The sequence below is a fragment of the Felis catus genome, chromosome B1, assembly GCF_018350175.1.
Source record: "Felis catus isolate Fca126 chromosome B1, F.catus_Fca126_mat1.0, whole genome shotgun sequence".
Lineage (NCBI taxonomy): Eukaryota > Metazoa > Chordata > Mammalia > Carnivora > Felidae > Felis > Felis catus.
The window spans coordinates 30,269,782-30,283,224 of NC_058371.1; the positions used below are offsets into that span (position 1 = coordinate 30,269,782).

Genomic DNA, 13,443 nt, shown 5'->3' on the forward strand with positions numbered 1-13,443 from the left:
ATAAATGGATATATTTATAAGTTGCTAATACAGAAGCTTTTTATATGAATTCTGAATAGAAACTGGGTATTGGCTATGAATGTGATGTCTCAGATACTCATAATGCACTGGTTCCTTAAAAGCATAGGATATAGTACAGGATTTAACCAGTACTGAGAACCTGAAGTGTGTGAAGCAGTTAAAAAAGAAAGAGGTGCAAAGTAGACACAGCCTTTGAGGAATTCTTGACATACTTGTTTTAAAATATTATAAAATTATCTAATTTTTTTCTGGGGCTTATGTTGTTTCAAATTTAGTTTTGGTTTTTTGCCACTGTTAACTTTAAAAAAAATTTTGTTTATTTTTGAGAGAGAGAGAGAGAGAGAGAGAGAGTGCAAGCAGGGGAGGGGCAGAGAGGGAGGGAGATACAGAATCTGAAGCAGGCTTCTGACTGAGCCATCAGCACAGAGCCCCATGCGGGGCTTGAACCCACAAACTGTGAGATCATGACCTGAGCCGAAGTCAGACGCTTAACCCACTGAGCCACCCAGGTGCCGCTCCACGGTTAACTTCCTATATAAGAGTGTTCCTTTTCTTTTCTGTAGGCTCTGTTTATTTTCCAGAGATGCTATCCTACACTAACGTTCTCAGGAGGACTCTTTTAAAAAAATTTTTTTTAATGTTTATTCATTTTTCAAAGACAGAGAGAGACAGAGCACAAGCAGGGTTGGGGCGGAGAGAGACCGGGGGTCAGGACACAGAATCTGAAGCAGGCTCCAGGCTCTGAGCTGTCAGCACAGAGCCCGACGTGGGGCTCGAACTCACAAACCGCGTGATCATGACCTGAGCCAAAGTCGCATGCTCAACCGACTGAGCCACCCAGGCACCCCTCAGGAGGGCTCTTTTAACCCTGTTGATCATCCTAACAAAGATCATAATACTAAGTTAATTTATTATACTGTATTTTTTCTGTGTGTAAGTCTGAATTTTCATCAAGTTATTAATTGGAAGGATACGTCTTAAATGTCCCAGGACTAAGATTCCCAAGTGTATCTGTTCTCTTGATGAAGCAAGTATGTACTAGAAAAAGCAGCAGACTGCTATTTAAGTCATGTGGTTAAGCTGCCACGACTGTTATTGTGAACCTGTGGTAGGTCATTTTGGTTGCCTTTTCAACATCAAAATCACTGAAGCCCAGGCACAGAAACAAGAAGCACTTTCTGCCATGTCGCAACTGTCATTAAACATTTACTGACAAATAATGTACAGATAAAAATCCTGAGAAGTGCGTGAAAGAAGAACTTTATTTCTCAAAAACTTAACCCTGAAGAAGAAGAAACAGTGAGCAGGCAGGCACCAGGCACTTCGTCAGTGGCTTAGAGAGGTATTTAAGTGTATCACCTAGAGCTTCATTTATTACCAGGAAAGGATCAATTCCACTTATTCTTCTCTTTTTCTGTGGCACGGCTCCAGGAAGGTATTTTAATTGATTGGTGGGAAGATTTTAACACAGACAAAACTTCTAAGCCAAGTGCCATTATTTCCAGTACAGTGGCTTTACCACATTATTGGATAATAAAGCTAAAAGCTGCCAAATGTTTCAGAATTATTTTCAGAAATTTGCATGCTCTTTATTCCCATTACCTTGAGAAGGAGTTCAGAGGAAGGGCTTAGTCAGCATGCAATTATAGTATTAGATAAAATATCCAGTTTGCTCTGCAACCAAGATGCAGCTAGCTGTCTGTACTTTCATCAACGGAGAACCCTTGAGATGTTAGTTGTCAGTGTGAGTGCCACACCTTTGAAGATAATCTGCCTTTCTTCTCTGGATCCTTTTAAGACTTAGTCTCTCTCTCTGTCTCCCTCTCTCTCTGTCTCTTTTTCTTTTCCAGTTTCACTATGATGGACTCAGGTATGGATTCCTTTTTATCCGGCGCAGGACTCTGGGTTTTCTGAACCCGTATATTTGCTTTCTTCTGGGACATCCTCACCCATAATTTTTCAAAGATGTCCTCGACCCATTTCCTTCCCTCCTGGAACTTTACTTAAAAGTGTGTTGGGGGAGGGGGGGTGCCTGGGTGGCTCAGTCGGTTGAGCATCTGACTCCGGGTCAGCTCATGATCTCATGTCTCGTGGGTTCGAGCCCCACGTCGGACTCTGTGCCGACAGCTCAGAGCCTGGAGCCTGCTTGGGATTCTGTGTCTCCCTCTCTTCTGCCCCTCCACTGTTCACACTCTGTCTCTCTCTCTCTCTCTCTCTCTCTCTCTCTCTCTCTCTCTCTCATATATAAATAAACATCAAAAAAATTTAAAAAAGAAAAGTATGTTGGAACTTCTCCCTCTCATGACCCAGTTCTGTTCACCTGTCAGAGTTCCCAGTGTTTGCCTCCCTCTGCGTCTGTGTCTCTTCTCACGTATCTTCTGCTTCACTCGCTGTCTCTTCTGCTGTGGACAGTCTGCCACAAAGACCGCCCACGAAGCTTTTCATTGTAATTCATGTTTTATTTCTAGCTGTTCGATTTGGTCCCTTTTCAGATCTCCTATGCTGCATTTTGTATTTTCCTGGTCCCTAAAGACATTTCAAGTTTGTTATCTATTTCTTTTAGCAGAGTAAGCACACTCATTTCCTAATTTGTGTGTGATGATTTCCGTACGTGCTGGTTCTCACTCAGTGCCTTGTTCCTTCCTGTGCTCAGTTGTCTCCGACTCTGCTGTTCTGGCTCGGGAAAAATGATCTGTGGCATTTCTCAAGGCATAGGACAAAAGTGCACGCCTGCCTGCCAGAAAAGTTTGTTCCTGCTGGGTACCTGGGACCCTACCAAGTTCGTGGCCTGAGTTCCGAGGCCTGTTGCTCTGTTTCCCTGGGCGTCATGAATCTGTCTTTAGATTCAGCTTCTCCCTATAGCTTCACTCAAGGTCAAGGCACTGTCCTTTAGTTCTTTGGGGTTGGAGGAGGGGTAGGTTTTGTCTTGGTAACTGTAGGTATAGCTTTTTTGGGGGGGGAGGGTTCTTTATAAGTTTAGCCCCTTGGATTCCCACCTTAGTCTGAAGAGGGGCTACCATAAGATTCTCCACTTCGGGCAGACCCTGGGGCCTTGATTGCCACTGACTTCCTCAGGATAGACAAATATTCTTAAAGAAGATGTGATTGTATTGTCCGGGTATTTGGCTTATATTATTTCTGGGTTCAAGATTTTCCTCAGCATTTGTCCTGAAAGTTCCCTATTTTGTCAAGCTGTTTGAAGATAATGTTTATTATAATTAATTCACCATTTTTAGATGTTTGCAGCAGAGGGTTACTTTGAAACACTTACCCTCTATTACTGGAAGAGAAGTCATTAATCAAGAAGAAACTAAAAACTTTAGGGCAATAATAATGCCTCAACAAGAGATGTGTTGACGTGAAAAGTAGTCAAGTTAGGGATTTTCAGAAGGTAACATTTTGAGGATGAATTGACTGGTTTTGTTTACCTTTAGGCTCTAAGCAGGCTTATATCTGGTTAATTTTTGAGTTAAGGAAATCTCTAAAGAGATGCCTCAAGTGCAGTTAGGAATGGACTTTACGAACTAAAAGGTTAGTGGGTTGATCCTGAAAATTTGCATGAAAGAAGAGATAATGTGGCTCAGCATATAATCAGAAAAGGTATAGATCTCACTGAATGTAATTGCTGTGGTCACTACCAAGTTAACAAGAGAAGGGGCAAGACTTTGCCAATGCACAGAATCAGATCTAAACAAAAACAAAAACAAAAAACCCAGCTTTCTGATACGGTACCCTTAGTATTTAAGAGAAAAGCGATGGAAGGTAGGTGACTTGACCAAGGTCCTGGAGTAAAGGGCAGCCTGGTAGCCCATCATCTGGATGCCATCACATGTCTCCATAGGTTGGGCCTGAAGCTTCACTTCCTGCCTTGCGTGGGACTTAAAACCTTCAGGTGTCCCTCATTCCCTCTACCCGCTCCCCATGATCGGGTTCTATCGCTGTGGTGCTCTGAAGTTACAGTCACTGCCTCAGGCCATCACCGACGAAAGTGCCCTATAAAGTTCCCAAGGCATGTGCATTGCAGACCAATAGTCAGCAGAAGTAAACACAGGCACTTTGGCTTTTGAATGCCAAGTGAAGAATTGTTATTCCACTCGAACTGGCAACGTGTGCTCTCACTGCTGCTATTCAAGTTCTAGGCAGAAAGTAGAGGTGACGTTTATGAAGGGAGGGTAGGGAAGGAGAACAGCTGCAGGACGTGGGGAAGTGACTGGATTCTGGTCATTGTATTTGGCAGGTCAAGGGTGAGATTTAGCCTGACGAGCTTTGGACCGTACCCTGGGCTAGCGGAGTAGTGTTAAAATCCACTCCAGGTGTTTCCGCTATTCTTAATGCCTAAGTATTATTAAAGCACACAATAATGTGTTTAAGGATATGAAGGGTAAGGAATTGGTCACCAACTATTCTAGAATCACCTATTATAATAGGGCCTGTTCTCTCCTCACAGTTGCTCCCACATGGTTAAAATGCATCATAAATTTTCAGTGCTTGTTTCAATAACTTAAGTTTCCTCTAAGTGAGCTGTTAACACTTTGGTCTTCAAGAAAATGCTCACTCAAATGAACCTCTTCGAGCTTTTTATGCTTTAGGCTGCAGAATTTGGACTTTGCATTGGCATATCCCATCAGTTCCTAAGTTAAATTTGAGATGAGGAAATTTTAAACCTCTATGCCTATTTTATAAATCTCAAGGGGCGCCTGGGTGGCTCAATCGGTTGAGCCTCCGACTTCGGCTCAGGTCATGATCTCACGCCTTGTGAATTCAAGCCCCGCATCAGGCTCTGTGCTGACGGCTCAGAGCCTGGAGCCTGTTTCTGATTCTGTCTCTCTCTCTCTCTGTCTCTCTGCCCCTAACCACTTGCAATCTGTCTCTTTCTCAAAAATAAATAAATATTAAAAATATTTAAATAAAAAAATAAAAATCTCAAGTATTACCAAATGACAGGTGATAGTACTCTGCCATAGAAATATGTCCAAGTACTAAATATAGAAGTTAAAGCACCAGGAGAATTTCATAATGGATGCTTCTGATGGTTGGAATGATGGCTTGGAATTTGCAACTAGGGGGAAAAAAAGATGAAGGGTAATTGATAGTGCCATGCAAAATGGGTGTTTCCTTATAACCTCTACTTATGTTTTCTTAACCCAGTGCTGTAGAATTTTCCAGGATTATTATTATTATTACTTTTAATCTCTAATGTCTGGAAGAGTTGGTTGAAGCTTAGTCTACGTATTAACTTCATATGTGTGTAGGAAGAAGCCATTCTTAATCCATATAGGGGTTAGGAAGCATTCTTTACCTTATTATTGGAGGGTCGTGGTATCTTTCTTTGGCATGGAATTGCTACATTGCAGGGGGAGGTGGTGCAGTCTGGAAATGCCCATTACTGTGCCATCTACCTCTTTCTCATCCATGTCATGCTTTTGTTTCTCCTTACCCCTGCCCAAACATAAAATCAAGGGAGGAGATACTATGTTAAACTTTGTATTCATCTCTGGAGAATGCCCTTTGGGGGTAGCTTCCAGTATTTTAGAGAATTTTTTTTCTGGGAATGTGCTTCTGGGCAAAAGCATGACTATAGGCTACAGTGAAATTGGCAGAGAGTGTATCTTACACAATTGTACTTATTTAAACCTGTGCCTTATATATAATTAGAGCTCAGTACATATCAAACACGACAATGGATTGCCTGACTGGATACACTACATGGATAAAGCTAGAGTAGTAAAGGGAAGTGACCTCCAGTTCTTCTTGCCCCCTCCCACCCCACGCCAGCCTGTGGACCAAGTCCTTCCTATGGGACTCCAGAAACACCTTAGAATAAGGAGGACCTCTGCTCTCTGCCCTCACCACCTCTATCTTGGCGCTTGCTTGGCTTATGAAAAATTGGCGAAATTTCTCCAGGATTTCCCTTTTTCCCATCCCCTAGTCTAGTTCATTCTCTGCTGCTGGGACAGTTACTGTCTAAAAGTTGAATTGGACCGTGACAGCCCTTTGCTTTAAAAGCACTCTCAACTCCCTTTCCCTACAGATTTTCACCCATTTAAGGTTGGCACATCATGATTGACAGACACCTAGGCATTTTCCCTGCCACTCTTTCCCTCTAACCACACAGTTGTGCCTTAGCCACATGGATCGCACTGTGCCCTCCAGCAGCATTGTGGGCTCATAGTTCTGTGCCTGTGATCATGTGGTTGCCTCTGCCTGGAATGTTCTTGTATTCTCTGCCTTTCCAGTTCTTCCTTTTTCTTAACATTCAGCGGATGTCGTTCCTCTTCAGCACTTTTCTAGAATTCTGCACAATTATTTACATCTTCCCTTGTGCTTCCATAGTGCTGTCTCCTCTCTAGCCCCCTCATGATCGCTTTTCCCTGAAGTTTTAAACAATGTATTCCCTCATCCCTCGCCTGATGAGATATTTTAGTATCCAAACACGGTATCAGCAATGCACAAAGCTCCCCATAAAAGTTGAAAGCATAGAAGTATGTAAGTACTGGTTACTTTGTGGAACCCATGGCCAATATCTTCCCCTAGAAGTTGACCTTGACGGTTATTCATGCAGTCCACTCTATTGCCATTTATAGCCTATTGTTCATATTAAAGTAATAAATTCAAAGTAAGGTCGACATAAAGGTCATCTGAAAAGCCCCTCTTCTTCTGCAGAATGCAAGATTTCTCCTGGTAAGGAAATATATGTCAAATAGAATTCTTGGTTTGTCTGTTTGCATCCAAGTTTTGGTCAAAGGAATAGCCTTCAATCTTTAGGCATTATCCTTACTCTTCTGTAGCTTTAGGAGGTTAAGACTAGTCATTATTCTGTTAGTAATCTGATGTATTTTTAGTATCAGTTATTTTTCACAGGTTCCCATCAGCTCTCTGAAATGTTGTCTTATCTCTCTGGGTGTATAAAACCCAGTGCGGTCTCCAGACCAGCAGCAGCATCACCTGGAGACTTGTTGGCAATGTAGATCTTCTGGCCTCACCCCAGACCTCCTGAATCAGAAAGTCTGAGTTGGGGTCTAGGAATCTGTGTTTTAACAAGCCCTTCAGGTGATTCTGATGCTCACCAAAGCTTAAGGATTGCGCTTATGGAAACCCTGTCCGATATAAAAGTCTGCATGACTAAGTCAGAAGGGTTTTTGGAAAATAATATCCATGTCTAGAGACTACTATGATTACATAGTTTCAGCGAGCCCAAACAAATAGTCATGTGCAGGCAATTTAGTGCATGTCTTTTTAGTATGGGGAATTAAATTAAAAAAAAAAGAGATGATGAATATGTACCCGAGTAATCCATCCAAGAACAATGTGACACAGAACCAGAGGTGAAAGTTCTTGACAAAGAAAAAAAAGCCAAGCCTTTTTCAGTACCCTGTGGAGGCAATAAAATTATATATAAAGACCAAAATGTGCTTTAAGTGTGCATGTGCATATGCGTGCACGTGTGTGCGTGCCTGTGTGTTTCTCGCAGCCCATTTACTTTAGCAACGCTGTAGTTAAAGGAATAGTGAGTGTATCTAGTCAAGACTGCCTCAGTAGAAAACTATAATCTTATTATTTGTTGTACTTCCTGTTATCCCCTTTACAAAAGAAAACCTTTTACTGAACTCTCACCACATTCAATATCTGTCAGAAAAATTGTGTGAAAACTGTTATTATTTCAGGGGAAGCACTTACCTTTCCTTTTCTCGTCTACTCTTTGATACAGTTTTCAGGTTAATGTTTTTATGACTTTCCTTCCTAATTCTTCAGGAAGACAAGCTTGTGTCCAATCACTGATTTATCATAGGAAGTTTGTGCACTGCTTTGTTCAACAAATAATTAGTAAGCACTTAATATGTCCCTTGCATTCTGCTGCCTGCTGGAAATGAACAATGAATGGAGTAGACATGATTCTTACCCATGCAGAGTCAGTAATTTATATTCTAATGATGCCATGGAGTGCTTTTTAACAAAATTCTTAGTTATACACATAAACTCCAAGAAGAGCAGGTCTTGCCTTTACCCTTTTTTGTGTTTACCCACTACTTGAACTTTATTCAGCTCATCAGAAAAAAACTTAGAAATGTTTAAATAAGTTTATTTTGTTCTACTCTATTAAGCTTTTTAAGATGAATACATCTCAACCAGAATACTTTCAAATATGACAGCATTGCTCATTAAATTTTTCAGTTAACTTAAGAATTAGCTAGGAAGTCCTGGCTATCAGCCTTTGTTTTGAAAGAAAGCTTTCTTTAAGATCACATACATAACTGAATTATTGATGATTTTGGATGCTCTAGTAATCAATGATAAGGTAGTTAAGCTAATATGAATTATGATTACAAGTATTGGTAATGGACAGGAGTGCATATGATTGGTACCAATATGCGTTGAGTTCATCATCCCCGGAAAGTTAATCTTTGAACGAAATCCCTGAGAAGGACTTTTGTTATTGCTTATTGCATATGGGAGATGAGTATAGTTTATGAGTGAATGTATGGGCGGTGCATATATAGATGGACGTGTGATCTGTGCCTGGTGAGGTACTGGAAAAACCTGTGGTAGGAAAGTTGGGTCAAGAGGATTGAAGGTAAGAGGTAGGAGTAAACTTGTCATAGCCTTTCTAAATATTTTTATAGATAATAAAATAAAACAATAAAGACAGTGTTCCTAATTAAAGATAAAATGGACATCTATTAGTAACAATGGATGCTGGGCTCTATTATTAATTTCTAATTAGCATCCCTTATTCACTAGAGGTATTTTAGGGTCTCTGTTCCTTTGCAGTGTGAGATGCCTATAAATTCATTTTGCTCTGTTCTAAACAATGTGTGTACAAGGAGATTTTCAGCATCATCCCTCCCTCACTTAAGGTCTGGCCTTGTATCCAAGTTGTCAGGGCCATCATGATTTGATAGCACAGGTGAGGAGGTGTTAACTCTCAGGTTCTGTCTTCAAGGTTTTGACTGTGTCTTCTTCCTGTTTGGGTCCTGCCTCAGTGTCTCCCCACCTTCTCAGTTCAGCCATCGTATACAAGTCTTAGATTCAGTAGAGTTACTCAGAAGGGTTAGGTAGAAATAAATTCTATACTGATACAACTCACAGTTAATGAATAATTATAGGCAGTAATCATATATATCTTTTTAAAGTCACAAATATAGTGGCTCAGTTAGTTAAGCGTCCAACTCTTCATATAAGTTTGGGTTGTGATCTCGCGGTCCTGAAATTGAACCCCACACCAGGTTCCACGCTAAGCGTGGAGGCTGCTTAGGATTCTCTCTCTCCCTCTCTCTCTCTCTGTGCCTGCCCTTCTCACGTGCACACACATGAGTGCGCTCTCTCTCTTAAAATAAACACGTATTTAGAAAAAAATCACAAAAATACATATGGCAATAAAAATAGATACTGAGTTGGAATTCAGTCCAACTATTTGATTCCAAACCCCATGCAATTTTTATATGCAGTTCATTACTAACCCTTTTTCTTTATGTTCATTTTTATTTCTATCGTCGGTATATTATTATGTTGCCTGAATTTTAAAATTTGTCTTCTGACATGTTACTCAAAGTATTTCATTCCAATTGATTTCTATAATTCTCATTTCCCCCTTTCAAAGAAATAATTGCGACACATTGTAGAAATATGTACAACACATGTCGCACTTCCTGAGTCTTTCTAAAATCTGTTTTCCTCAACTTCTCGATTTTTTGGTTTTAACATCACTTACCTTTTCTGTACTAATCCTGTTAAAAAAAAAAAACCTCAGCATAATTTCATAGACAATGTAAATGATCGCAGAGCCCTTCCAGGAACAAATGGGACAAAATGTCCATACAGCATAAAGGTACAGAATCAGTTGTCTCCTAATATTGTTACTGTCCAGCTTTGATTCAGTCAGCCAAAAATCCATTCTTTCTAAAATAAGAATCCATTGTAATAGTTACAGCCCTGAAGTAGTTCCTGCTTAATCACAATGCATTATTCCTTCTTACATTTACATTACATCTTATCTCACTCATCTTGACTTAGTTGAAAATCATTGACAGCCCATTAGGGGCCTGTCAGCCATCTACCTCTCCTGCATTTGTGCCCAATGCTAAATAAAAGGATAAAGACTCGGGGTGCCTGGGTGGCTCAGTTGGTTAAGCATCCGACTTCGGCTCAGGTCATGATCTCACGGTTCGTGACTTCAAGCCCCGCGTTGGGCTCTGTGCTGACAGCGCGGAGCCTGGAGCCTGCTTTGGATTCTGTGTCTCCCTCTCTCTCTGCCCTTCCCTCTCCCCCACTCTGTCTCTGTCTCTTTCTCAAAAATAAACATTAAAAAATATTTTAAAAAGGATAAAATACTTTATAAATTACCACTCCAGTAATATCAGAATTTGCTCTGTTGGGTGATGCAGTTGTTCAGATACCAAGTGGTTGAGACATCTCATGATTGCGTTTCTGATTTTACATTCCAGAGGCCTCATTTCTTCTTTCTGGTAACTCCCCTTACCCAAGGGGTTTCTAGCAGTCAGGGTTTCGGTGAATCATCCCTTCTCTTTTTCTATGTAGGAAATCATCATCAAATAGAATTAATATACACCAAATATATATATAAAATCAAGTATTCACAAATTCATAGCAAATTTGTTTTCTTACTTTGGGATTGATTTTCTCACCATCCTTTTCTTATACTTTTTATAATTTACAAGTACCACTTCTAGGCCTATATATTACTTGCAGTTTTTTTTGCCTGAACTAGGTAATGCCAGCATTTATCATAGGCATGTCATGGCATTCTCGATTTACCTGGATGGGGAGTTACTTGCCTTTTCATTCACAGATAATATTTTGGACATTCCACTCTGTATACTCAGTTCATTCTTGGACCTCAAAATACAGATTCTACCTAAATTATTCCCATTCTGCAGTCTGTCCATGCAAAGCCAGCCAACTCTAATTGCTAGATGAAATCCAGTAGATACTTTATGAAGATTTATTTGTACTCTGTAACAGGAGTCCGCAAACGTTTCTATAAAGAGTCAGTTCTGAAGTCCAGCATGAAAGCATCCATAGACAAGTCATTAACAAAGGAACGTGACTGTGTTCCAATAAAACTTTATGCACAAAAATAGATGGTGGGCAGGATTTGGCGTGAGGGCCATATTTTGCCTCCCCCTGCTCTACAATATCCCTTGAAGAGTTATTATTTACAGTTATTATTGCTTTAACACTTCTTATTCTAATTTTCCTTAACTGGAATTGCGTATATTCTCCAGCCAGTTCTTTCTTTTTATGAAGAATCTGGATTCTCAGGCGGTTTTCATCAGGCCTTCAAAAGGCCTTTGAGGAACAGAAATGAGCCTACAAATCTAAAGCTAAACGTAGACTAAAGCTAAATAGCAGGTTACAAATCCTTTTCCCGGATCCCCACCCAGGAATACCGCTCCTTCTAACTCCAGCTTCTGACCCTTCGCCATGTTTTCTTACTGGTTGTGCCTGCCTCTGTGGCATGAGAATCTGTAACAGGCGTTGTCATCGTTCATGAAGAGCGTTCTTTTCTGGCTACTTCCCCCTTTTCTAGGATGCGTGTTTTAGTTCAGTTGATGTTTAATTGCCCTTGTGGTTTGCCTGCTTCTTCTTTCCCCTCTTCCCTACTTTTGTCATTGCTTTATAGTTGACTAGTTTCTAGTTCATTGGCTCTGGTTATTGCCCAATTTCTACTTCAGAATTTCCCTTCCAGGAAGGCTTGGGGATGAGTTGGGGCGGGGGGTAGGGTGGTAGTAAAATTGGGTGAATTTTTTAGTGGACTTGATATAGGTCATAAGTAGATGAGAAATAGATTTGCTCACCTGAATGGATGTTTGCGCCATTTTTCCAGAGAAGCAACACTAACAAAGATCTAAAATTTCAAAGGAAAGATCTAAGCTGAAGATACTTATATCCACACAGGTATTAATGCTCGTGGTTGCCAGCAGAGAAGTATAAAGTGGGAAAAGATGTAAAGGTAATGCTCTCGTAAAGATTCGGGGGTGACACTAGGTAAGGCTTGGATGCTCTAATGAAGGTGAAAGTAGTTCTGAGGATGAGCTTTTATACCTTTCCTAGTTTACAAGTACCACTTCTAGATCTAGTCATCGAATCTGGGAGCTGACATATGCTCATCTTAGGGAAAGCACAAATTTAAAGTTCTTTCTGTTACATAGCTTCAAGGATTAGGCAAAAAATATCTCTAAGCAAACCTCCATATGAACTCTCCCAGCTAAATCTGTTCCTGATTAATACAATATACTTTAAGTCAGTTCCTTGTATGTTATGAAAGGACTGTGTCTTTCATAGACACAGTCTATGAGAGAATGGTCTACCTCTCATAACACATAAAGAGGCATGCAGGTCTCTAGTTCAGGAAAACTTTTTTGGAATATTTGATTCTCTTGCTTTCGTATTCTTTCCTCTTTTTTTTTCCAAAAAGATATTTTTTAGACCCAGAACTGCCTCCTAGTTAACTATTATTTTAGATATCAAGGGTTACAATTCAAGCCATGTAGGAAACAAAGCACATGCCACCCATTATAACACTTCTCATAAGAATGTAAAAATTCCTGGAGTGCCTGGCTGGCTCAGTTGGAAGAGCACATGACTCGATCTCAGGGTTGTGGTTCCAGCCCCACATTGGGTGTAGCGATTACATACATACTTGAATCATAAATCAAAAGAATTTGTACATTCTTTTTGTTTTATTTTTTTTAAGTTTATTTATTTATTTATTTAGAGAACACAAACTGGAGAGGGGCAGAGAGAAGGAGAGACAGAATCGCAAGCAGGCTCTGCACCATCAGCTCAGAGCCTGACGCGGGGCTCAAACACAAACTGTGAGATCATGACCTGAGCCAAGATCGAGAGTCAGATGCATAACCAACTGTGCCACCCAGGTGCCCCTACAAATTCTTAATAATTTATTTTGTCTCTTTCTATGAGATTCCAGATTTTTCTCAGCACTCTGTAAGCATTCAAAAAGTATCAATTTGGGGGGTGCCTGGGTGGCTCAGTTAGTTAAGCATCCAACTTCGGCTCAGGTCATGATCTCACAGTTCATGAGTTTAAGCCCCACATCGGACTCTGTGCTGTCAGCACAGAGCCTGCTTCAGATCCTTGGCCTCCCTCTCTTTCTGTCCCTCCCCTGCTTGCATTCTCTCTCTTTCTCTCTCTCAAAAATAAAAAATAACACTTTAAAAAAAGGATCTATTTTTACTGGAAAGGCTTAATGGTGTGGTCATTAACTTTTTATAAATTCTGAACAACTTTTGGAGAGAATGGCACCCTGAGAGCATTTGTGATATTTCTGAAAATGTTGTGCCCAGACCACCTGTATCAGAATCATCTGGGATGCTTTTTGGAAGAGCACATTTGTAAGCTTGTCTCTTGCCTCTAGTGATTAAGAGTCTTTTGATGAGGTCT

General features: G+C 40.5%; 1 protein-coding gene across 12 annotated transcripts in view; it reads left to right on the forward strand.

Annotated features, from left to right (window-relative positions):
* The window catches only part of NRG1 (neuregulin 1), a 1,111,639-nt gene that overhangs the window by 904,499 nt on the left and 193,697 nt on the right, over positions 1 to 13,443 (forward strand). The gene's annotated exons all lie outside the window — the stretch shown is intronic.